The 26166-nt window shown below is 38.3% G+C and overlaps 1 long non-coding RNA gene across 13 annotated transcripts in view; it reads right to left on the reverse strand.

Annotated features, from left to right (window-relative positions):
* The window catches only part of LOC113912833, a 41010-nt gene extending 15446 nt beyond the window's left edge, over positions 1 to 25564 (reverse strand). For 5 of the 13 annotated variants that reach the window (XR_003516995.1, XR_003516997.1, XR_003516999.1 and 2 more), the window contains exons 1-10: positions 25489 to 25564; positions 25259 to 25344; positions 18675 to 18746; positions 16630 to 16768; positions 13840 to 14157; positions 12035 to 12134; positions 8730 to 8816; positions 6361 to 6421; positions 3230 to 3299; positions 1863 to 1957 (exon numbers count right to left, since the gene is read on the reverse strand). This is a non-coding gene — a long non-coding RNA (uncharacterized LOC113912833). Of the gene's footprint in view, positions 1 to 1862; positions 1999 to 3229; positions 3300 to 6360; positions 6422 to 8729; positions 8817 to 9244; positions 9378 to 10653; positions 10797 to 12034; positions 12135 to 13839; positions 14158 to 16629; positions 16769 to 18674; positions 18747 to 25258; positions 25345 to 25488 lie in introns of all 13 variants that reach the window. The other 8 variants (XR_003517000.1, XR_003517001.1, XR_003516996.1 and 5 more) reach the window with 8 other exon arrangements.
* Positions 25565 to 26166: the final 602 nt, after the last annotated feature.

A 26166-nucleotide genomic window follows, 5' to 3' on the forward strand; every position in this document is an offset into this window, starting at 1 on the left:
CTAATTCCATCGAGACTAATTTGGGTGTTATTAAGCAGTAGACATAGGAATCTTAAATACAACCTTTGCTAATAATGAATTTAGAAGTTACCATAGAACTTGTTCTTGCAAAACCTAGGTAGAAGATGAGTATTTGGATTTTCTCCCTGGGGTGAAACCTATAAACATACACATATGTAACTGATATCTAAAAACAAGATTTTCTGGATCCAGGGTTCTGTTAACTGCTCAATGAGAGGTTTATTATAAATAAATAAATACAGTTCAGGTGAGATAGGATAGTGCATGACATTTAGGTAACAACTTCGATTGGTGATTCTTTCAGTGAGAATTTTTACTTTATTAATGGCTTGATTTTTTTTTTTTTTCAACTGAAGCAGTGATTGGTTTACGGGTATGTTAGTGTTTTTCCCTCAAGGGAAATTAATAACAGTACTTCCTACTTATTAAATACCTGCATTTCACCGGATACTGTGTGTGCTATATGTAGATTACCATCAGTCCTCAAATTAACCCTGTAAGGTAGCTAATAGTTAATCTATTTCCCAGATGAGGAAAAACTGAGTTTCAGAGAGTTTACTAGGGATTCACTGGAAGCCACGCAATTAGGAAAGAGTTAAGGAAGATTCTGAGCAAGACATAGTGTACCTTTGAAGCTCAGACTTTACAGATCTCATACTGTTTCTTTTTTGGTATATACACCTATGATCTATTCAAAAGTGAGTTGGAAAAAAATTTACTAGGCTTTGTTGCCCTTTTGGTAAGCTTAAGTTTATTTTCCTAGTTTTGAATTAAGTATAGATATGGAAGTAAATAGTAAGTCTTTCTGTAACAACTGTGTAAAAATCAGTACAGATGAAAGTGTGATAAAGTTCATATTTTTCCTTTAATTTGTTTATTAATACATTTTTTTCTTTTTTTTTTTAAAGAAAATGTGGGATGATGAATGTGGGTAAAATTGCTGTGGCTAGAATTCCAAGTGGTATGCATTCTGGTCCTGCTTTTGCCTCTTTTTGGCTGACTCCAGATTCAGAATTAGTCTTTGAAAAGTAGAACCCTGTCACTAATGATATTTGAAAATTCTTTGGTGTTTAAAAGGCACAGAACAATAAAGACTTAATTTTCAGTTTACTAGTAGACATGCTTGAGATTTAGTTCTTCACTCAGACCTTGAGTGTCTGCTTTATCACCTGGTATTCCAGTACATTCTGTAAACTCGAATGGGGCTACCTTATCATGCATCCGTTGAGGCAGTATTAAAATTGGTTTGCATTTCTTTAGTGGACATAGCTAATTAAAGAGCAAGAGAAATATAGGCTAGGTGGTGAGAAGAAGCTGTCCTGGGGTGGGGCCCCTGGGACCTCAGGTCAGAAGACCAAGGCCCTGGCTCTACCACTTACTAGCTGTGTGGAATTGGGCAAGTCACAATCTTCCAGGGCTGGCCATCCAATAGAACGTTCAGCAATGGTGGAAACGTTCCATACCTGTGCTAAGCAATATGGTAGCCACTACCCACATGTGGCTGTTGAACACTTGAAGTGTGGTTAGTGAGACCAAGAAACATAATTTTACATTTTATTTGATTTTAATGCATTTAAATTTCAATAGCTGCATATGGTTAATGCCTAACTTAGGAGAGAATGTAGTCTTGGAGCCTCAGTCACCATGCTCGTAAAATGATGGTAAAAGCAAGTATTTCTCATATTTCAGAATATATCTGTGGACTTAAATAAGATGATATATATAGGTAATGTGATTCATAACCTCTAAGGCATCCCTCAAATATAAGTAATTAATAATAACCATGACAACAGCAAAAACACTAATGATACCAATAACTGTTATTGTTGGATATAACTCACCTAGTAGAAGATCTCAAGTTCCTGAGTGTGGACTTTATCACTACCCTCTACTCTTCTCTTTTCCATGGTTGTGTTGATCTGTGATTCCACACTTCCTAGGGGCAGATGGCAATCATTGCAAGCTTAATTATATATACTATGGGGACCGAAGTAGATAAAAAGCAGTGAGTCCAGAGAATTAGATTCTAATTGTAATTCTGACATTGACTGACTGTATAATCCTGGCTTCTGCTAAAACTCCAGGAGCCAATTTTCTATAAGCTTTGACCAAGGAAGTTCTCTTAATGGTTTACAGACTCATAAAATGTTAGTGAGAAAAGGGACATAAGAGATTATTTTGGCCAGTCCCTTTCTTTTCTAGATGAGGACACCAAAGTCTAGAGCTGGTAAATGACTTGCCCAAAATGGCTTGATGAGTTGGTAGCAGAACCAAGCATAGGTTACAGGTCATTGTTCCCACTGTACTCCATACTCACTGTATGCTCACTGTATGATAACTCAAGGGAGGGGGGAGTCACTGTTTAATGCCATTGAAGATAGATAGCAAATTGGTGATCACATATCCCCACAGGACTTAATCACAATTCTATAAAAGCTATATAAACCGTACTGTAATTAGCTTAGCACCATGAGGTAGATTCGTTCACAGAGCCCACACTCCATTAACTAGCTGTGCAACTCAGTTTCCACATTTGTAAAAAAAGCGGGGTTGGATGAGTAGATATCTAAGGTCCCATCCTGCTCTGAAAGTCTGTAATTCTAAGACTCATGCACTGATTTTTTTAAAAATTGTAAATGAATTCTTATCTTATGATAGTGATTCCTACAAATATTTCAAGTACAATAATACATGTTTCTGTGAGTCTTACTATTCTGTCTGTAGATACGATTAGGTATACATATATGAATCTGCAGTATCCTTATGGATACTCCATAATTCTGGAGGGGTCTGGAATCCCCAGGTTAGTGTTGCTGGTCTGGGGAGGCCTTTTCTCTTGGGACCAAGATGGAATCAATCAATATTTTATGTTTTTGTATTATCTGGCACATTTTTGTCTTTTTTATCAAGTGGGTTGTTAGGGCTCCCTGTCGTCATTTTATAATTTTAATTAAAATTTTTAAAATAAGTACTATACATACAATACAATATTCAGGGTTAAAGTAGGGTTTGCAATGGAGGGATCCTATCCCCAGGCACTGCTGTTAACAATAAGATCACCAACCATAGCATTTGTCCAGGACTGAGGGGTTTTTGGGGACATGGGACTTGCAATGCCCAAACTGGGAAGGTCCTGAGCAAACCAGATCAAGTTCATCATCCTACTACGTTTCTTGATATACCCAGTTTCTGATGCCCTGGCACCAACCTTTGCAGTTGCCACTGATATGGAATTCCAGTGGGCATGAGGTATTTAGCATTTTTCTCCAGATGACATCCTGAAATAAATAAAACTCACCACTCAAAAGATGAACATCCAAACGTCTTTGGATATTTCTTATTCTCTAAATTTTAGAGAAAAAAAGGGTGGGGCTGAAAACGAGACCAACTTATTCAAGGAAAACAGACTGAAAGTGCAAACCTCCATTGTGCAACTAGTGACCTCTAAAACATTGGGAAGATTTTATTCGCAAGCAGAATAAATTATTACTTGTTGATGAAACCGGCCTCCTAAAAAAAAAAGTCACTTGAGTCATTTAATATCCATTTGTGAAAAGACTTGAAAATAGACTAAAACTGACTTCTGCTTCCAGTCGTGGTAAGGAATGGAATGAAGTCAAGATCTGGAGTTGACAGAGCGAAAACCAAGATGATCTAATAGTTCCTTTACACTTTTAATTTTGATGGATTTGTGTTTGGGAGTAATGGTAATGCTTTCCATTTCTGAAGGGTGAGCTGTTCATTCCAGAATATGAATTATGTACATTCATTAAGATTTTCCCCTAAAATGAGTTTTTCCATCTACTTTTTTTTGAATGCATATTTTATGAATGTATAAGCTGTTGTGGAGCATGATGCCTTTCAAACTCTACCTCTTTTTTTATTGAAATGACATAAAATTGTGTTTTTCCTTCTTGTTGCATTTTACATTTGCATCTTATTCAAATCAGTGTGTATTTATGGAGAAGCTATTATGTCTAAGGCACTACTCAGAGTCCTAGAGGGAATACCAAAAATGAGTGAGAGATGCCCTGCCCTCAAGGAGCTTAAGCTTAGGTACAGTGGGATAAGTACCCAAAGAGCTATAAAAGCACGCAACATAAAATAATTGCCATAAAGAATGTTTAATAAAGAAGAGATATTACATCTAACTGATGAAAAGAAACCTCTTTATAAGAGAGAAATAGTATTTGAAATGAGTCTCAATAATGAGTAATGAATTTGAGTGCAATTATAAAGCATTCAGCTCAGTTTTAGGGAACTGTGATAACTATTGTTGGACTGGAATGTCTAGTGTAGAGGGAGGCTCCAAAGTAAATTCAAGCTGTAGGGCACAGACCCATGAAAACAGTAACGGAGAGTTAGCTATCTAATTGCTTGGGCAACAGGGAATAAGTGCAGATTTCAGAGCAGGGGCATGATACACTCAGATGTGCATTTTAAAAGGTCACTCTAGCACTGGTTTATAGCATGAATTGAAATGAAAATAGAAAAGAGGAGATGGAGAGACAAGAGGAGAAGTGACAAGATACTCAAGAAAGGTAGTAAGAACAAAAAAGCAGGGAACATACTCAGGAATGTGATTAAAAATCTTCATGACTTGGAAGCTGGAAGTAATGAGAAGTCAAAGGTGACTCTGGGCTTGAACCATGATAAGGGGGAGTCAGCTGGTGCCAGAAAGCAGAGGTGGTTGGGGGGGGCAGGGAAAGGCAAAGAATCGAATCCTCTTGGAAGTTATTTCCATTTGTATTGCTTAATATTGATATGTCCCCTTACATGTTTTCTACCTAATGTTATTTCATCTTTAATTTAAAAAAAAATTTTTTTTTAATTTCCTAATAGCCCATTGAAGATAGAATTTTATTGTGACTCCTCTTAGTATTTTGCTGTACGGACACCCGACAATATGGGACAAAAGCTAAGCAGAGAGTCAACATTTGCATTGTACTAGATTGTATACTAATTCGTGGGCTTATACTCATACCATCTTTCTTTTACTCCACGTGAGATATCCAATTGCTTCTCAGAATGTCAGTTGTCAAGGGGGAGGGATAGCAGTCACCCATTTTCATATGACAAAATTATCATTATACTCCATACTCTGTTCAACAGAAAGTAGTTATCCAGTGGTGCTTTGGATAGGGTCAGTATCGGCTTTACTGATACTGGGTTATCTATTGAGCTGTGAACCCTGGCAAACGAAACCCTATAGTTCAAATCAAAATGTGGAAAGACTCTCGGGAGCGCAAATCATTTTATTTCTCTCCTCTTTTAGACTGATAAAATATTCCATCTGTTTGATAGCACAAGTGTTGTCCCCAAAAAAGGTGGGGGCTCTCCCCTGACTGCAGCTATTAGGCTGAAATCTTATCAGTCCTAGGAGTGGCGGGAGACCTACCAGCTCTCATCCTGAGTTAATCAAATTAGGGGTTTGTCATTCTTTCCCTCCCTCGCAGGAAATTAAGTTTCACTGAACCATTTGGGTCACACCCTTAGTATCTGAGAACGATCTCCCTGTAAGATAAGTTTACAGTATTCAGTTGCTTTGGGGCATTGCCTTTTGATTACTTTTTTTTTTTTTTTTTTGTAGAAGGCCCATGTTTAAGGCACCTTTAATACTTTACCCAGCTGTTCCACTTTTAGGATCAGGATCAGTGTGATCACGTGGTAACCCTGGCAAAGTCTCCCCTAATGTCAGAGGAGAATCTGGAAAAAATTGTACGAATGTTTTCTCAAATGCAATCAGTTTTATTTTTTCAAGTGGGTATTGTTTTAACTGTAAAATGGCATCCAGCTCTGACAGCAGTTAAGTCGTAGTGGCAGCCTAATCTCAAATGAAAACAAGATTAATCTGCCTCCAGAACAATTGCTTTCTACAAACGTGTTTTTCTCATTCCCTTTTTCTCTCCTTTTCCCCCGATTCCTTTCCAGCAGCTGCCCAGGTCTCGCACCATGCTTGCCTGTTTTCCCTTTTCTGCTTTTGAATATCTGGGGCTCACGGCTTCCGGGAGCACATTCCCAAAACAAGTTAGACGCTCCTGGTATGTTCTCAGACATTCAAAACATTGATGAAGAGCGTTCCACGATTTCCATGTGGCACAGACTTGGAACGTTTCCTTCGAAAGTTCTGCTATCTCTACTTAGAGAAATGATTTTAGAAGAAATCACACATGGATTGAAGAACTAGCAGATCCCTTGACCAGCTTTGTCCAAGTTTATATTCTTCATCTCACACCTGAACTCCACATGGTTTTCATGGCCATTTGATATAAAAAATTTAGAAAATTGCTCCCCACCCCTGCCAAAAAAACCCCAAAACAAAACCAAAACAAAACCTACCAGAAGAGAGTATCAGTACTCTTTTCTACCATTCATCCATTTATTTCCTCTTTTGTTGACCCTATAAGAAAGAAGCTATGAGAGTGCATACTTTTCATTTTAGAATTAAAATTCAAAATATGATGGAATCATCTGTGTTGTATTAATGCATGTGCCTGAAGCTTTTCAGGTTATGGGTCACCCAGATTTGACAACTGGGATCAATCTGAAGAATATCCATATAGAACACTTCTCTGTTTATTTCTTATATTCCTGACTTCCTAAAAAAAGAGGCAGTCGTTATAGTGGAGGACCCATAGAAGCATGAGAAATTCTTAAGCTCATGGAAACCTACCACCCTGAGGATTGCTGGCAAGTCTGTACTGCCATTTTTATTTATTTATTTTTTTACACTTTGCACTTTTCAGTGGAGTCCAGAGTTGCCTAGTCAAATGTAATCTTTGTGCTTTCAAATCAATTCAAACAGCTTGCTACTGTTTGTCACAATTTTCATTTGGGCTCTTAGAATCTTGCTTTCTTTTTGTAAAAGCCACATTTTACATTCATAAACCATTGCGTGTTGCTCATTTAACCCTGTTCCCACGCTCCACTCCAAATGCATTATGGAGTGACCCCGCATGTCAGCACTCTAGCATTGTACAGTAAATAGAGTGTTTTGCTTCATAAATCAAGCATAGAACTTATAGCCAACTTCAGCATAAAAAAGTCACTGAAATAATATGGCCCAGCTGCAGGAGATAGACATTGTATTCATAAAGCTAGCCTTAAATTACTGACATTTAAATCCAGATTTGACAAAGCTAAGACTATTTTGGAGGATTCTGAGTAATCCTCATGAAATTCCAAATTTCTCTTTTGTTGTTTTGAAGGAGATTCATTTTTAAAAGGAATGAGGGTTAGATTTTGTCCCCTCCACAGTATCTTTGATGGTATCAGGAAGGCACACGTGGGTGGCCAGTTCACCTAATTATGCAGGTCACTTTTGCAAATCATCTATTTTTGCGTTAGAAACCTGTTTTCTGGGGCAGAGCTCTCTTATTGTATAGCATCAATAAGCAGTAAAATGCAAAGGTGATTTGGAAAATTCAGGTTTGGATTTCTACCCCATATAAATCAGACTGAACACAAACATCTCATTGAGGGTGTCCAAAGATAGAAACTAATTTTATTTCAAGCAGCAATTTGTATTTCTTTGTTGGGAAAAAAAAAAAAAAAAAGACAGCCTAAAAGCCCCACAATTGGCCAGACTTCCAGCTTTCACGGTTCTCTGTTCATTTATAGGTAGTAATCTCTTTATAGGTAGCAATTTTAGCATTCAAAATTTAAAAATATGCCAGAAGAATGTATATTTACAGTGTTGTCTCTGAAAGCATGCTTTGAAAATCACCTATGATTGGAACACCTTGTCAGTGGATACTTGTCAACATACCAGATCGTTTAGGCCATAATCTCTCTAGCCAACACAATTGGCTGAAATGAATTAAAATTATTTTATTTTCCCATTAGATTTTACTATCCCCACCTCAAAAAAAAATCTGATTTTATTTAAAAGCACAAAACTAAACGCTTATAACAAATGTAATTATAATAGTATGAGAATTAATGAGAGATGGGAAAAGGTAATGTTTGTATTTTATCTTTCGTGCAAATAGATTAAAAGCCATTACCACTATGTTAAAAACATTTATCTGGTAACTGTAAAATGAGTTAGACTAGATTTTTCAAAGTTTTAATGTCCTTCCTACAGGTAATTTCTTTGTTCACCTAAGATAGAAGAGTCTAACTGAATTATGTTTGGCATAAATTGCCTTCTGGAATTCAACTACTTCTTTTGGGAAGTAGCAGTATCTTCAAATTAACCTCAGTTAACACGAATGGACTAAAAAAATTGTTCAAAAATTTATGTAGTTCAAAAATTGTCAGATTTGTTGAAATGAATAATGTGTTTGGATTTTTGGAAGACCTTTACAAATTTTGAACCTCCTGCAGTTCCATTTGGTGTAAAGAATTATACTATAAACAAGGGGCTCCATCTGTACTTTTGAAATAACTATTCAGTTTTCCATTTCAGTGCTCAGACAAATTGACACGACAAACTGAAAAGCAGAAGTTAGTGTTCAAAGAAGTTCAAGAGTAAACATTTAGTCAATTCGTCTGTCGGATGGAGAGAGATTCAGTGCACCAGAGTCCAGGATTCTGAACACAGCTTCTAGGCTGGTGGTGAAGGCAGTCTGTACTCTTTCCCCATTGCCTCAGGTCACATGCAGAATATGCATCTACTCATAGGGTCCTCACTATTTCTGGGTGTTTTGTATACATTGTGCTACATTTATGAATGAGGAAGAGGTTTATATGAAAATTTCACTTACGTTAGTGTTTTTTCTGGTCCTTTTCACTGATGACTTAGGCAAGTAGTTGGTCTTTCTGTTTGGCCAAGGGTATAAGAAATCACATCTCTAGGAAGAGGAATAAAATGATAATGGCTGTTGGAAACTTGATAGGGCTCAGCGAGAAAAGTTATAGAATGCTGTTTTAGTCAAATTACTTTTCAATTCCGCTCGGCGGGAAATGACAGATCACCAATATACAAGGTTTTGTGAGAGGTGCCCTGTGATCTGCTTTTGGCAGGAACTGTCATATTTAAGGTAAACATAATCAGGGGAGGGGCAGCAATAAATCCATCCCCACCGAGAACATTTGGCACGTGTCATTCTCCAGATCTCAAATTCTTTCTCCCCTAGTACTTTCTGTCTGGGCTCTGTTGTTCAAGGATCCAAGGACTCATGACCTGGTCCCAGTCATTCTCGTTATGCCTGCAGCAATGCATGCCCCAGTCAGTATTGTCTCCATGAGACTTTACACATCCCCACCTAAGCCCACTCACCACCTGCTTGCCTTTTCTTTTCCTTTGCCATTCTTTACATGTGATTGCTCATTCTTGGCCCTACTGTAAAGTTCCTGTTGTCGGTGCAGCCTTAGCCCGCTGTGCTGCTCTGTGAGGCTGTGCTCTCCTTGACCTACAGCAAACGAGGTCTTTGTCATTCATTTGGAACACGTTATGCACAGGCCAGCATTGTGGGCTATCTTGTAATCTGTATATTTTTCTCCCCAATGAGATTATGCATTCTCTGAGAAATTACGATGGCTCTTTGTACTTCCTGGCCTTAATACCTCATAGGCTTTCAATGGCAGCGGGCTGATGTAGTGATGAAGCATTGTATGGATGTCTGTGAAATTAGGGTGAGTTGACATGGTGTATTCCCATGGCAGTTAATCTGTGCAGACTTGGGTTGGATCAAAGGCCTCATCAGGCTTAGATAAGATAAGACCCTTTTAGCTACCAAAGGATGCAGCATTAATTTTTCAGATGAAAAGACAACTAAATGTAAACCTCTCTGAAGTATGGAATGCAATGGAAAGCAACTCAAATTCGGATAAAGGTTATTTATTACAGAAATACCATTCCATTTCTCAAGTCCTCCCTTTCATGGGGAACATTATAGTGTGACTACAGCATATGCTTTTCAGGCCATCTAAAAGGTCATCATTTTGAAAACCCCTTGAACAGTTGGATTATCATCACTCAGTGTCCTAAGACAGAGAGCAGGGAAACTCAGAATGAGGCTAAGGGAAGGAAATGAGTATTCGTTGAATCCAACCTTTTTGGCGTTTCTCTATGGCAACCTTACAGGGTGGATAGAATTATGTTCATTGTTTGCATGAGAAACCAGATACTTAGAGGTATTGAATTAATTGTCCAGGATCACAGAGACAACTCACACCTCTCTGTTTTTATGTCTCTTGCCCTCTTTCACCACTGTCTCGATAAGGAAGGCTCAGCTCTCATGATAATGAGTCAACATCTTAATAAAACTCTTCCTTTAGTTTTGGTTGGGACATTGCCAGCACTTTTCTCATCTGTGGTGCTGTGCCATTTCTACAGTTTTGGGAGGTTGGAGTGATTCTCTTCAAGAAAATCTGGTTTGATTCATCTAGTAGGATGAACTCCTAAGGCGAGAGACCTTAATGTCTTTTCCAGTGACGTTTTGCTTCCTGATCAGAATGTGCTGCTCCTCTCTTCTGAGGAAGTTGAGAGTTTCGTGGTGCTGTTTGAGGGACCATAAAGGCATGTAATACCAAGACAGGCATCCTTGAGAGGGTCAGGGTGATCACTAATAAAGAGCTTGCATGTAGAGCGTCAGTAGACAAAATTGGGCCAGATGTACAATCTTGTGTGTGTGTGTGTGTGTGTGTGTGTGTGTGTGTGTGTGTGTGTGTTTAAGTTGGACCCACCAGTGGCTATCCATCAGTCCTCATCGATAGCTGTGTTCCTTCGGATTGGCTGGTGGTCACCCTCATGGTTGTTGGTTGTTTTGATGTTTTGCTTTCATAGGTCTCCAGCTGGTCGACTCTTCTCCACTTCCCTCTCTTTTCTCCTTTTTTATGATTGTTACAAAGCAAATTCTAAGTTACTTTTCATTTTTCATTTGTCAGCTCTCCTGCTGACCAGTCAACTCTGCCAGACTTGCCGTGTTAGTCTCGAAAGCTGGCTGCCACAACTCCTCCTCTCCCTCTGTGCACGTGCCATTCCTCTCTGTTCAAGGTAAAGCCTAGTTCCCTTCCTTTTAAGTCTGGGCTGGCCTCATGACTGGCTTTAGCCAATAGAATGTGGAAGAAGTGATACAGTGCTAGTTCTAAGTCTAGACTTTAAAGGTCTGGAAGCTTCCACCTTCTCCCTAGGAAGCCAGTCCCAGGTAAAAAGTTCAACTACGCTGAGACTACCATGTTGTAAGAAAACCCAGGCTAGCCACAGGGAGATACTCTGGGGGAAGAGAGAAAGACACTTAGCCAGCCCCCTGCTGTTTCAGCCATGATAGCTGAGGCATAAGATGAGTGAGTGAAGGAGCCATTTTGGATCTCCCTGTCCTAGCAAATACCATGTGGAGTGGAACAACCACACAGCTTAGCCTGGCCAAGATTACACAATTATGGGAAACAATTTATTAGTGCTGTTTTAATCCACTAAGGCTTGGGGTGTTGTGCAGCAATCAATAATTGAAATTTTGGAATCCTTGCTTAAAGGCTTATATCCACAATCCACTGCAATATTCTAGAGCTATGTGATACAATAGAGTATTAGCCAAATGTGGTTGTTTAAATTTAATTAAAATTAAACAAAGGTGAAATTGTGGTGTCTCAATTTTACTAGCCACATCTGAGGTGCTCACAGCCACTGCTTTGGACAGCACATACAGGACATCTCCAACATCACAGAAAGTTCTATGGGATCTTGGTTATCTTCACGTTTTTCTGGAGTCTTATGTTACCTATTTGTCAGGAGATGTCAATCCCAACAAATTGCCTTAGTGGAGCACAAGGTTTTGGTAAAGCGATAGAAGCTGGCACAGGTACACATAATTGGGCTATGTGGGGCCCTAGCTAATGTCAGGTCAAGATGGTCTACCCTTGTTCTCTAGACCATGGGGTGCCTTTGAAGGTTTTGAGATGAGAGAAATGACGAAAAAGGTTATTTGGAAAGATGAATATCATGCAAAATCAATTCAGCTGGGTTTTACACTGAAAGAGCCTCTCTCAATCTTATTAGTTATTTGTTTCTCCAGAAATAACTTACTTTCAACTGTTTTCTGTTTCTTCATTTGTAATTTTAACTTACCTTCCTGGGGTTAGGGCAGGAGTAGAATCAAACCCATTTTCTGCTAATGGAATAATTTGGCCTTGATTATGGTAATTCATTGTACCTTGACCTAAAAGAACTGGCATAAAACACAACAAAAATTGTAACGTAGTTGAAAAGAAATAAACTTCTAAAATATGACTGATAATGGTACATTATTTACATTCTTCCTAACTATGCCAAAAGAAATACACATCCAAAAACCCCTTAGCTCTGTGCTTCAGTCATTGTTTTTAACATGAAATAAAATTCCCTATCTGGGTTGAAATTAAATCACAAACAACATGTTACGATATACACCAAAGTACATTGTAAAATAATTATATTGAATATATATAGTTGTAACTATAGGAAATTGTATTTGATTAATTCTCCTTTTGTAAAATGATGGCATAAATATGGGTAGCAAAAAAAATCAGATTATCTCAATTAAAACTCAATAGAATTCTAGTAGTGTAAATAGTAGACTTAGTTCAGTGTATCTACTTACTATTTAAAGATTTATTTATGGGGGGGGCAGGGGCAAAGGGAGAGAATCCTCAAGCAGACTCCCTGTGAGTGCACAGCCCAACGAAGGGCTTGGTCTCAAGACCAACGAGATCACGACCTGAGCAGAAACCAGGAGTTGGACACTCAACCGACTGAGCCACCCTGGTGCCCCTCTATTTACTATTTAACAATAATAGTATAATAAGAGATCTGGAAATCTTTAAGAATCTTCACTTAGGAGTTTGCAGATCCAGATCCTGGTTTTGGCTTGGCTATCATTGAGTTTTGTAGCCTTGGACAAGTTGATCACCAATTGGTTACATCTATAGAAGGGGCCTGATTCTACCCTTCTTTATAAGTTTTTCTGGCTTGGGCCACTGAACAAAAGGTTCTTTTGACTGTAGATGTTACTAAAAAATAAAGCACAACTCTATTCTTCTTAGGTCCTGATTTCTTTCTCCTCAAATAGAAAAAAAATATGAGAATTGAGTGTGAAGATCCACCTTATGCTAAAATGTGCCTATGATTTCTTTGGGGTGGTTAAAAGAAAAGAAAAATAGGAAATCTCTGTCTCAAAACACATTTTCCTGACTTTAGCCCTTTGCCCTGATTTTAAAGTGCTGGAGGCTAGGTAGTTTTGTTTTGTTTTGTTTTTTGTTTTGTGGGATCATCATGAATACCTATGTGTATCTGCAGAGAATTCTCTCCCACATAGATAAGTTTTTGTTCTCCGAAACCTTTGTAGAAGTAACCATATGGATGCTTCTCCTTTCTCTCATTCTGGCCTTGGGGCTTTTCCTTCTGTGCACTTACCCTTTCTCTCTTCATTCTTTCCTCCACTCTCAGTGCATAAAAAGTTCATGATTAGGCGCCTGGGTGGCTCAGTTGGTTAAGCGACTGCCTTCAGCTCAGGTCATGATCCTGGAGTCCTGGGATCGAGCCCCGCGTCAGGCTCCCTGCTCAGCGGGGAGTCTGCTTCTCCCTCTGACCCTCCCCATTCTCTTGTTCTCTCTCTCATTCTCTCTCTCTCTCTCAAATAAATAAATAAAATCTTTTTTAAAAAAAGTTCATGATTACATATCTGTTCTGTTCATGGTACTGATCTAGGGCCATGAGAAATTAGAAGGTGACCCAGAAGTATCTCTCTCAAAGGGCCTTGGCTGAAGAGATTATCTTGTCTTAGAAAGAGAGGAGTCCAAGAATAGCCCTTTAGAGACTGTCCTTCAGCTCAGTAGACTAATGCTGGATGAACAGGACAGTGGCAAGAGACAGATTGTCTGTTTGACCCTTCTTACCTCTTTGTACCTTGTCCTTATTTCCAGACACTAGCATCCTTTTTGATTTTGCCACTTTTTCCTTTATTCTGCTTCATCTATGGCTATTAGAGAAACATTCATCGTTTATTGTTCCTCGACGAAGACGTACGTTTATGTGTGTAATGCGTAATGTAAGAAATATCTTTGTTGAAGGTAGCATGCACATAGATTTATGAACATGAGTAAATATGACACATTAGAATATTTTCTTGGCAGTATCTAGTAAATCACAGTGATCTCAAAGAGTGAAGAGCTCAATAAGTCCGATACAGCAGCTTGAATGTGGGAATCGCTTTTCTAGGAAATCAAATTAAACATTAAAATTCTTTAATAGATAAAATTTCCTGAGCACTTACCACATGCCAACTATTTCACTAAAAGCATCACAGTTATTAATTTACTTAGTCCTCTCTGCAAATCTGGGAGGAAGGCGTCATTATCGTGCACATGTGTCAAAGGGGGAAATTGCTACTTGGTAACATGGCTAAAAAGAGGCTGAGCCATTTTTCAAATCTACGCGGTGTGGCCCCAGAGTTTCACTCCTAGCTATCCCGTTTCCTTGGTCCGACCGTGATTATAGAACAAACAAAGAAATAAAACCCAACAAAACCCCCCAAACAACTTCTCTGTCATCTCCTGCTCCCCGCCCACAAGGTGCAACGTTAAGACTCAGGTTCATCAACGAATAAACCCAGCAACTATGTCTGTGACCAAAAGAATGGTTATGCTTGGGGCGCCTGGGCGGCTCAGTCGTTAAGCATCTACCTTCGGTTCAGGTCATGATCCCAGGGTCCTGGGATCGAGCCCCACATCGGGCTCCCTGCTCTGCGGGGAATCTACTTCTCCCTCCCCCACTCCCCCTGCTTGTGTTCCCTCTCTTGCTGGGTCTCTCTCTGTCAAATAAAATCTTAAAAAAAAAAAAAAAAAGAACGTTTATGCTTGGCAGCATAGGGAGTTTTAATTCTGTCTATAATGCTGATAGGACAAGTCTTCTGTGGACGACATGAGACCTTGTTTCTGATGGAGGCTCAACCACCTACAAGCTCTGTGACCAGCTCAGTGGTTGCTTTTGTTTCTCCTTTCTTCATCAGTCCACGTGGCTCTCTGTTCTTTGTATTTTTCTGCTCACTCTTTGAAAAAGTTGATAGGCTCTTCATTCTCATATATTTTCCCTGTTATGACCCTAACTGCCTCTTCGGAGATCTGCAACAGCATCTCATGTTAGATAGTTGGATTGAGCTAATCTTATCTCAAGATTGCTAGTATCTTTTATTTTATCCTTCAATACCTCTTAGAAGCATGTCTCCTTCCCAAATAAAGAATTTTGGTGCTAAACAACAATAATTAATAGATCTCCATTAAGAGTTAGAGAAAATCCAGAAGCTAAGAAAGAGTGAGAGTGGTCAAGAAAGTGCCGGGAAGGGAGACCTAGGCCAAGCGACCAGGTCACTCCATGAGGGTAGACTGATGCTGGGATGGAGGATGCGGGTGGGGGCATGGCAAGTGTTACCCTAGAAATTTACAGAGTGACAGGTGTTCATGTTTTACTTAGAAACATTTATTAACCACTCCTTATATGTCAAGCACTGATATACAAGGATAAATAAGACACAACCCTGTTTTCTGAGGACTTATATCTGATAGGGGAGGGAGATATCTAGACAAGTAAGATCACCAGTGTTAAGTATATCCAGATAACCCCGAGGACACAGATGGAGTGATCAATTGCATGGAGTCCGTCATCAAAGCCTTCATGTTAGCGAGGAGGGGCTTGAGGTGGTCCTGCATGTGGGCTGGGAGGACACTCCTGGGAGGGCATGGCAGTGGGAAGCAGGTGCACACCACACAGGCACTAGGCAGCTCGGACCTGTAGAGCCTGTGTCGTCCGGAGTACAAGGTGCCTTTGGACCGTGGAGTCACGAAGATCGGGTTGGGGGTATTGATGGACAAAGCTATTTGTGACGGACCTTGTTTGGTTGTAGCCTGAGTGAAAGTGGAGCCTTGGAGCCAAGCATCGATCCAGAAGGCAGGAAGGATGGGCAGAAATGGAGGCTCTGCCAAAAATGACCCAGCTACTCCTTAGTCGTGTCAGACCTTGTGGCTTTTTTTTCATTAATTTCAGTTTAAAATTTTAATAACGACAAACATTCACAGAGCATGTGCCGTGTGTCTGACTCTGTTCTTAGCTCTTCACAACCAGTAAGGGTTACGTTTAAACCAACTGTATGGTTGGAAGCTGGGGAGGATTCAAAGGAGACATTACTTTCTAAACTCAGGGACCTAGAAATCTACATAGGAAGATAAGAAAACATAGAAGAAATAACTAGATAATGATATAAGAAAGTATAGGGTTAATTTCTGGAACATCCTGAAAGTAGCAACTCAGCACAATGGTACTCTTTAAAATACTGGGCTGTTCTCTGGGGCTGGGAGCAAGATGGAGATTTGCTTAATGAACACACTGCAGACACCGGAGCTAAATACTATTGATTTCGTGCTATTTTGTTTACTCATCTCTCCTCTGTAAACCAGAGGGTTCAATGGTGGATGAAGTCTAGAAACTGATAGGAAATAAATAGTTAACAGTCAAACCCTAGGCCCACTCTGAACCTTTCGAGGCAGCCAGTAAATTGAACGCAGCAGCAAGAAAACAGAGCTACTTCTGCTCACCCATGGAAACAGTCAAGCTGCTACAATTTGCTCAAGGTGCAAGTAACAGATCAGCCTTTCGGAGGACCCTGCACACGCTGCACATTGCGGCAGTCTCACCTCGGTCCGCAGAGCCTCAGCCTCACAGCTGGCTGAAGGAATTAGCTTGCACACCAGAATATTAATGTCAGCATCTTTTATCACATGGGCTGAGGATTTGCAACCATTTGAAAACACCCCCAACTCTGCTTGTGAATATCTGTGATTTAGAGAAAGAAGCAAAGTTATCATTAAAAAAAAAAAAATCTGCCTATCATCAAACACATTGATGACAGTCCCTGTGTAAATATATATGTATATTTATGCGTGTATATATCTGTGTTAAAATATTTGGAATGCTTTCTTATTTATAAGCAATCGTGACAACGTAAAAGCAAAACAAACCCAAAAACATCTTCAGAAGGTGCTTTAGAAAGAGAATCAAAGGAATGCTTCCCCACTTCTACCCATCCCCCAAATCCACCTTGTAATGAATTGCATAAACTAGACAGAGAATTCTCATAAAATGCCTTCGGATGGTGGGCTGCTATTGGTGTATCTCCTAACACCCCCATTTATGCCTATTCCCTGGCCCCCCCACCTTTCCTTGAGGCTTCCTCTTTGGACTGTTACCCAGTCCTAACACGCTGGGCAAGATAGACCACATCCCAGCATCAAAGAAATTTCTCTTCATGCTTGGCAGATCCTGTCAGGGGCTGCCTCAAAATCAATAAGATTTCTTTGTCAATCAGTCAACTGCTCTATCAAAAATCAATCAAATGTGTTCTCTGCCCTCAAGCAGTAACCATTCTGAACAGCAGGATGTTCACATCAGACACTCGGTGGCAATAAAAACGCGTTCCAGTGAAACCCACTGCAACACAACTTTTATTCCATTTTTTAAAAAAAGACCTCAAAATGAAATTCTAATACAGCTTGTCTCATATGAATAATTTTTTTAATCGAGATCTTAATCTAGGTAAATCAGTCCCTTAAATGCTTCAAAAATGCAGTATTTGGCGCTTGTCATAATGTATGTGTTAACTGCATCTGGTCCTAATACCTACTGAATCTGCCCTTTGCCTTTTTAGGCATCTTGACTTGCTCTTTCCTTACTATCCTTGTTCTTGATCTCTTAAAAACTCCCAGTGTTGTGCTCATAGATGCATACTTTTTAAGAGATGAATTAATGAATTCCATCTATCAGCAGTTACACAATCGTAATCTAGCAGTGATGAAGTAAACAGCATAAAATGTGAGGTTTTATGCTCTATCCAAAATCAATCAAATGTGTTCTTTGTGGATTAACCACTTAGTAGCAGAATGACCGTAGGAAGTGTACTTAAATTTTTCCAGCTTTAGTTTCCTCATCTGTACAATGGGATAATGACAGTTATCTCAAAATAGGTCATTAGAATCAACTGAAATAATAGATATAAATTACTCCAGAGTTTCTGTCACAAAGGGAATTCCCAATAAATGCCAGTCCCTACCACTTGGATTTCAGGAAATAATGATTGATATGGATTAAATTAAGGGCCTCTTCTGGCCAAAGTTTTATGTTTTTTTATGACATTTTCTGGATTAGGTAAGAATGTGGAATGGTAAGAGACCAGCTTACACATACATCTATTAATCTACTATATATTTAATCAATTAATGCATTTTAGAGTGAAGTTTCTTGTCTGAGGACGATTCTTTTGTAGAAGAAGACAGAGTGAATGATTGAAGCACATCTGGTTGAAAATATTACTTTCACCTCACTCAAAACTGCAGGTCTGAGCAGCGGTACATTAAATCACCAGCTTCAGACCCTGTAAACTCCAGGCAGATAGAGTCATTCGGGGACAATAGATGCTTTGAAAGTCTAGATGAAGAGGAGACGTCTACCACTATTTCCAGGGACAATAACAATATTTCTAAAAGCCTGCCATAAGCTCTCATTTACAAAGTCTCATCAGTTTGGGACTTTATCCTTGGCATGAAAGTAGACTCTTGTCCTCTCCGCTAACGTACTAAGCAAATCAGCAGCAGGCCCACATGAAAAGGTGGCATATTTACTATCTTAACAAAATACCCGACTTTTAAACAAGGGAAGTTGTATATATTTTCATAAGACAACTTACTTGCAATGCTAGCACAGGCAGACATACTGCAGAGTGAATCTCAATTTCCTTTCATTATTGCCTTAATCCCTTCTGGGCAGCACATGGTTAAGCACATTCCGGTTACCGCAGGATTTTAAAATTTAAGAGCAAGAAAGCAAACAAGTAGACAAGGATATAAAGAAATAGTCTATAAGTCAGCCTTTCTTCTTCTGCATACAGCATCTCTCCCATCCAATCATCTAAATTATTTGGAATTTGGTCAAGGATGGACAACAAAGATTAATGAGTCCCCCTCTGAATTTGAGAAGTACGTAGTATTTTACTGTATTGGATCTCAGGGCTTCCGTCGTCCCCTGATTTGGCCCATAACCAGCCAAAAAAGAAATTATAGACACTAGCACTGTAGTTTCTGTAAAATGCAATTTCTTAAAAACATATTGAATCTTAACAATGTAATTGACAAAACATCACTAGAGATGTAAAACTAATGAGCCACGATGTTTCTAAGAATACACTTTAAAAAATGAAGAGTATCTTATCATTTGGTATATATTTCATGAACAAATGCCTACAACCAGAGGCAAATGACCTCTCTACTCTCTTGCTGTTCTTAATAAAATTTCTGTAATGCTTCCCTTTACAAAGATCTTAGACTGTAGGCTTCAGGGACAAATTTTACACCAACCAAGGGCTTTATTATGTGTCTTGCCTCCTCATTTGCTCCATTTAATTTTTTATAGAAATTAACTTCCTCTTCTTTTATCCATGTATGCTTGTCTTCCCATTGGAGTATTAACTCTTCAGAAGACAACAGACAGTATCTACACTCTTACCGACCTTCATCTAGGGCAGTAACATGCTCTGCAAAAAGCAAGCACTCCATAAAATTGATTCTGTTTCCTGTCTTTTCCACCTACATTGGAAATATCTTTGTTTTCAGTCCTTATTTCTGGAGCCAAATGGAATGTCGTCCTGACGTGGGTCTATCTCTACAAGTATAGGAGGAGGGTATTTCTGAGAGTGGTGGGGGGTACTGCTCCCTCCTGTCCCCACCTGGCCTCCAGTACCACCTCCCCAATGGGACACATGTGACATCCCAGCATCCTTGAGGGGAAAGTCAAAAAGTATAAAGACCAGATATGTGATAGAACACAAAACATGGTGATATACAGAATGAGCTGCACAAACTGAGAAATTTAAATCACAGTCTGTTGTTCCATGAAAGTGCAAGAATTGCAAATTTTTCAAGATGGGAACTACAAATAGAGAAAAACTCTTTAGACCATCTTGTGGCGAGTCCACCACTACCACATTAGACCATGTTTCCTTGCCCACTCCCAGCCATTCTAACCATGCTCCGTGTCTGTTTGGGTAGATATTATTATAGTTAATTACAAGAATTTTTTTTTTTTTAATTTGCTAGTAAAAAGAGTCTGTCCTTTCCAGTTCTTGATTGAGCAGGCAGTGCATAACTTATGGAAAGATGATTTCAACGAGAGGTGACCATACTGTAGCAAGAATTGAAAAAAAAAAGATTTTTCTTTTAATGATTAGGTCTCACTGAACTCACCAACTGGAATCAAATATCAGGGAAGCTTTCTTGCTTACTTTAGCATTTATTATACACAGTAGAGCTGCAAGATAACTCAAGAAATCTAGTAGAGCCCTGTGGCCTCAGGGAAAACACTCTGAAACACTGTCCAGCAGGGTTGTCGATTGACTCCATGTGGACTAAAATGGCAAGAACATAATACTCTCAGCCTGGGCCATCTCATAGATATCTGTTCTTTTCTCCCTTATTTATTTATCCCAACTATTTTAGAAGGAAATTCATTTCATTTGGCATGAATTCTTCTTTTTCAAAACCTTTTTGGATGTTTCAATACATTTTGCCTTCTAGATAAAAGAGATTAATTCATCATTTTAGAAATTATAGGACCTATTTAGATGTCCTCCTACAAGCTTTCTCTTAAATATGAATGCTATCTATATCTGTATTTGACTAGTTCATAGTTTTTTGGGTTTGTTTGTTTGTTGGATTGGTTCTTCAATGAATTATTTAAGAAGATACTGATTTTAAAATATTAGCTCTATTCCTTAGAAAAACATTATATTAACAAAAGTAATGCAATCACATTGAAGAAGGTATGGCAAATGGAGAAAATATAATCGGCAAGAATCCCACCATGCCAGTACAATCTGTGCTATTACTCCAGTGTATTTCTTTCCAGTCTTTTTACTGATACTCAATTTTGATTGCCCATAGTTATCGTAGAAGTTCTTTTCTTGCTCTTTTTTCAGTCAATATTATAGGAAGAGCATTTCCTCGCTTTTTATATGGTCTTTATATCATCACTTTTGCAATCAGATTCCATTAAATGGATCTGTTATTCTTCCATTTTAGGACATTCTGGGGTTGCTCCATATTTTGATTATAGGTAATACTGCAGTGAATATTTTCTTTCTTTCTTTTTTTTGCAGTGAATATTTTCATTTGTATACTTGAGATTATTTTCTTAGAATCAATTTTCTGAAGAGGCTAAAATGTGTAAACACTTGAGAATTTTGATATGCATTGTCAAATTTCTTTTCAAAAGAGTGGTGCTAATTCAGAGTACCATCAGCAACGTTTGAAAGTGTCCATTTCTTCCAATCCTCACCATCAATGGGAAATATACACTTCTAAAATACGAACTTAATAGACCAAAACAATGCATCATTAAAAAAATAGATTTATTTCTAGTGAAAAGGAATATTTTTCTTTATATTTCTTCTTTGTAAATTAGCTCTTCTCTTTATTTGTCCATTTATCTGTTGACTACCCGTATTAGGCTTTTAAAAATATTCGCTCCCAACCTTTTCAAACTACCAACAATGTACGGACTCATTTTCTTATAACTTGAATGTATCTGTTTTCTGCATCTTCTCTTCTGCCATTTCCCCCAGTTTTAGTTCTACTTAATTGAAAATACTCTGATTGTCAAGACAGCACATTTTTCTTGTCTCTCTTTTGGGGAGCTGTCCCTCCTCCATGATTTCATTTTGTTCATTTGTTCTCATGTAGTGACTTTGGTTTTGGCATTATTTTTCACAAACTTGGCCTGCCATAGACTATCTGCAGTTCTCATTCACAGGACAGCACCTGCTCGAGTGTAGGATCATCTCCTAATTATTTTACCATGCACTGCCAATCTAATGTGACCCATCATCCCAGTTACAGATCCTGGGCATTAGTGGAAAGGCCTCTAAGGCTGTGGCAAATAAAAAATCTTGTCATTTAGCAAGTTTTCCCTTCATTCCATGACACATCACACTGATGGGAGAGATGAGAGTGTAATAGGAAGAACACAATGATGGCGGGTGTGATTTTGTTTTTTTGGCCACAGACTTTTCATTCCCAAGGTATAACACTCATGTCTGTTAGCTAAGCTCAGAAAAAAAATAATGAGAAACAGGTGACGGCCTTGGAAGCATCATGGAGTCAGTTCCCTGAGCAATTGACTGCTCTCCAAAATGATGCCCTGAGCATGTGCAAGGGAAATTTAAAAGACCATAAATGCAGCAAACTGATCCAAGTCATGTCCAGAGTGAAAGATGTATCACGTTGGGACATAGAATGGCCATTAGGGTGGGCAAGAGAACAGGATCTGTGATTTCAAGAACTACAAACCGTATCGATGTGAGAGCCTGACAACCTCTTAAGACAGGATTATATTACTCTTCTCTCTCCTGTGGTCCCTCTCTTCAGTCTCCTAAGAGATGGTCACTGTTATCTTTTATTTGCCTTAAATGTATAGGAGGCAACAGAGTTGAGGAGAGGGTGTGGGCTTTGTGACCAAACAGGTCTCTCTGTATATTCGTGGGCAAATGATTTAATCTCTTCAAGACACAACATTCTCAATGGTAAGATGAAAACAATAGAAATCTACCTGACCAGGTTGTTGTGAGCTTTAAGAGGCAATGTCTTAAAATATCACACTCAGATCTTAGCAAATGATGGGCTCCAATAAATGGTATTCTGGTTGTTCTTGCTGTCTTTATTATGTACAGAGTTAGCTCTTGAGATGTGACCTTGCTATGCATCATAAATTACCATGTGGAGAACAGAGCTTGGATTCAAGTGTGTACAAACTGTTAATTCATATTGCAGTGTTTGAGACTGAGAGTGGAAAATATATACATTGTTCCCATATCTGTGCTTTCATTAAGGAAAAATACTTTCTTTTTATGTGTATTTTCATTGCATTATATTTTTGCAGGATATTCTATGTTGTCTATGTTGGAAAGGAGAAAGATAAATGCTGCTGATTAGCTACTTGGGGGGTCAGGAAGGCAGAGTGATGTGTTCATTAACTTTTGAACCTCCTTGGAAATCATGGCAGTGCTTTCAATAATTATTTTTATCACTCAAAAAGTGATATACAGTACTGCTTAGCTACAGGAAGCATCTACTCATATATCTACAAAGTAGATCTACTCAAAAGGTCAAAATTTTACTTACTAAATTAGAAGGTAGATGTGGAAAAGTACTTAAATCTATGATCAAATTGTCCTTCTTACTACTTGGGCTAATTTTTTAAATAAATAGAATGCACTAGGAAGATGGCAAGAAAGAAAAGACATGGATCAATTATTTTGGCCCCCATAAAAAGGGAATCTTCATCAGTCCCTTGCCATCACCTCTAACGATGTAAAGCACTGACAAGAAATTCTAGCCAACAGTGACTGAAAATGGGTTGGCAATCATAAATTAAAATTAAGGAATTTAAATATGATATAAAATCATTTAATCTTGATGATTTATGCTAGTTCTCAGAGGCAATTATTTACCAACGCTTATGTTTATTGCTCTTTTGACTTTTTTAATTACAGTAAACCCAAAATTCAATTATACACTCTAGTATATATTTCAAGCAATAGTATTGTAAATAAAAGGGGAACCAATTAATAATGTGCTTAGTCTAGCAAAGCTAAATCAGGATAATACAAAACATAGGGCAACTTGATCCAGGTTTGAAAGCTGTGGAAAACATTCCATCTGGTTAAGTTGGAAAATCTGAAGGTTGGAAATGATGATTCCTTTTTTCTTTTTTTAAAAATTGAAGTGCTCTTTAATAAGTGACTTCTGGCAGGTAATATAAATTGTAACTTTCTAAGTTTAGATGCAATTAAAAATATATATCTGGAAGCTTCTTATCAATAACCAGGGATGTGATTTTTAGGCCGAAACTATAGTTTTGTGGTTTATCTCTGTATTGTCTCCACTGGCATATGCTTTTGGAATGATATAGGCTGATCCAGCTGTGTTTTGGGTTCCTTAAACATCTCACACTATTCCTCAAATGTTTGGGGTTTGACAAAACCCCAAATGCATTTGGCCAAGCACGTTTTTCCTTGATTTTTAAACACATGTGGGTTTTATGGGAAATTTAATCCATGTGTTTTTGATTCCTTTACACTTAACTCATCAAAATGTTGTTGTGTAAGGTCTCTTTGATGTCCAAGAAGCTTTTGGAGGTTTTTTTTTTTTTTCTTTATGGGACACTTTAATCCTTTTTTCTTAGAAACAGGAAGTTACATGATGCCAAGAAAAAATAAACTCCCACACTAGGATGGTGATATTTGATTGAACATTTTAAAACCTTAGGGTTCAACTTGGCTCAGAATTTGACTGAAATAATTCTCCTCGTCATTACTTTCTCATTAAATTTGTTGCTTCTTGGTGGTTTTTGAATGAGTAAAATGTTATATTTTTCTTCAGGAGAAAAAAAAAGTGATAAAAAATCACAAAAGGTTTTTAATGGTGACGTCTTGGGTTGGCATTTTAACTATATATAGGTAGATGAATAGAGAGATTAAAAGAAGCTCTGTAAATGGAGGATAAATTATGTCCTTCTCCACATGCCACAAAGGAGCCCAGAGAAAAAGTGTCTGATTGGGAGTCACAATGACAGGGAAAACCCACTCAAGACATTTTGGGAAACATGTACATGGGTTTTATTAGCATTTTATGTTTAAGTGTGTCATGAAGAAATTAGGAAAATATCATGCATCCACCTATAAAGGAGGGGCTTATATGATGAGAAGTGTGTTGACAGAGGAAGGCAGCCTAGTGGATTTTATAGTCCATGAAATAAGAATAATGATAGTACTCACCTCCTAGAATTGCTGCAAAGTTTAAATTAGTTAATCCATAGAAGGTACTGTACTGGCTTGTTGTAGGAGCTTAGCAGGTGTAGCTAATTTAATTGTTTACATCTGGGTTTGAAGCCCAGCTCCAGCGATCACTGCAACCCTGAGCAAGGCCCTCCCTTCCTCAACCTCAGTGTCCTCATCTCTCGGAGGTCCTGTAAACACCATGTCATGTAGGCATAGCACCCAGTGATCTTCTACATGTTAATCCATGAAATATCATGTGTTTTACAGATGACTCACAGTCACAAAGCTGTGAGTAATAGAGTAAGAATTTGAACTCAGTTTCTCTGACTAAATAGTTCATGTTCTTTCCACTGCTTTTTAAGAGGACAGTGAATGTTAAAAATAAAAACAAAGAACAAGAAAGAAACACTGATGGTTTTGTCAAGATTGTCAAGGGCCAATACCTTCATCAAAGAACTGGTATTTCTTCTTTCTTTGAAAATTTTCCATCTACATTGTGGAAGTCTTTCCAAAATCATGAAATTAAAGCCTGTTAAAACAAAGCAAAGGGTTGTATTAATGAAAGACAATATTCTGATGCCATGATCTCTACTTTCCCAGTTCTAAACCTAGGCAAACCAGTACAAAAAGCCCATGGAACTTTTCCCTCTGTTCTCTCCTCCATAAAGCCCACATTTGCGGTTAGATGGCAGATGGTAACGCTGGAGGCAGGATGGACAGGCAGACCTTACATTGGAGAGATCTTGTTCTCTTTCTAGAGTACTATGATACTGAGGGATTCTGTCTCCTATGACATCATTAGCTTCACTTCATTCCATCAACATCAGCGGAATTAACCTTCCAGTTGAAATGGCAAACGTTTTATCTTAAAATGTCTGGAGATAATCACTTATCGTATCATCGGTGGCTCCATTACATTGATCTAGGAGACTGGAATGGTGGTGGCAGTGGACAAATGCCTTATAACATCACATGTATCATTAGCTACCCGATAGGTAAACTAAATAGAACAGGAAATACCAGAATTTTCTATTTCAAGAATAATGGCTAATTTGAGATCAATCAGATATGAAATTAATAATGTCAGTTAATGGGAATTCTTTTCACAATCTATAAGATTATTATTTTGCACTCTACTTTCAGAAACATCTTTTGGGCAAAGTGAGAGGCCTCTATTGTATATGTAGGAAGGAAGGAACGTATGTGTACATTACTTTTTTGCTTATACTTGCATGAATCAGCAGATAAAATGATACTCTTATTTAAATTACAGGTTCCATGAACTATAATGTGGAAGAATAACTTAAATTGCTGATTAGCAGTAATAGGTGGAACTTATTCAACCTAATTC

Source organism: Zalophus californianus, chromosome 14 (genome assembly GCF_009762305.2).
Source record: "Zalophus californianus isolate mZalCal1 chromosome 14, mZalCal1.pri.v2, whole genome shotgun sequence".
Classification (NCBI taxonomy): Eukaryota; Metazoa; Chordata; class Mammalia; order Carnivora; family Otariidae; genus Zalophus; species Zalophus californianus.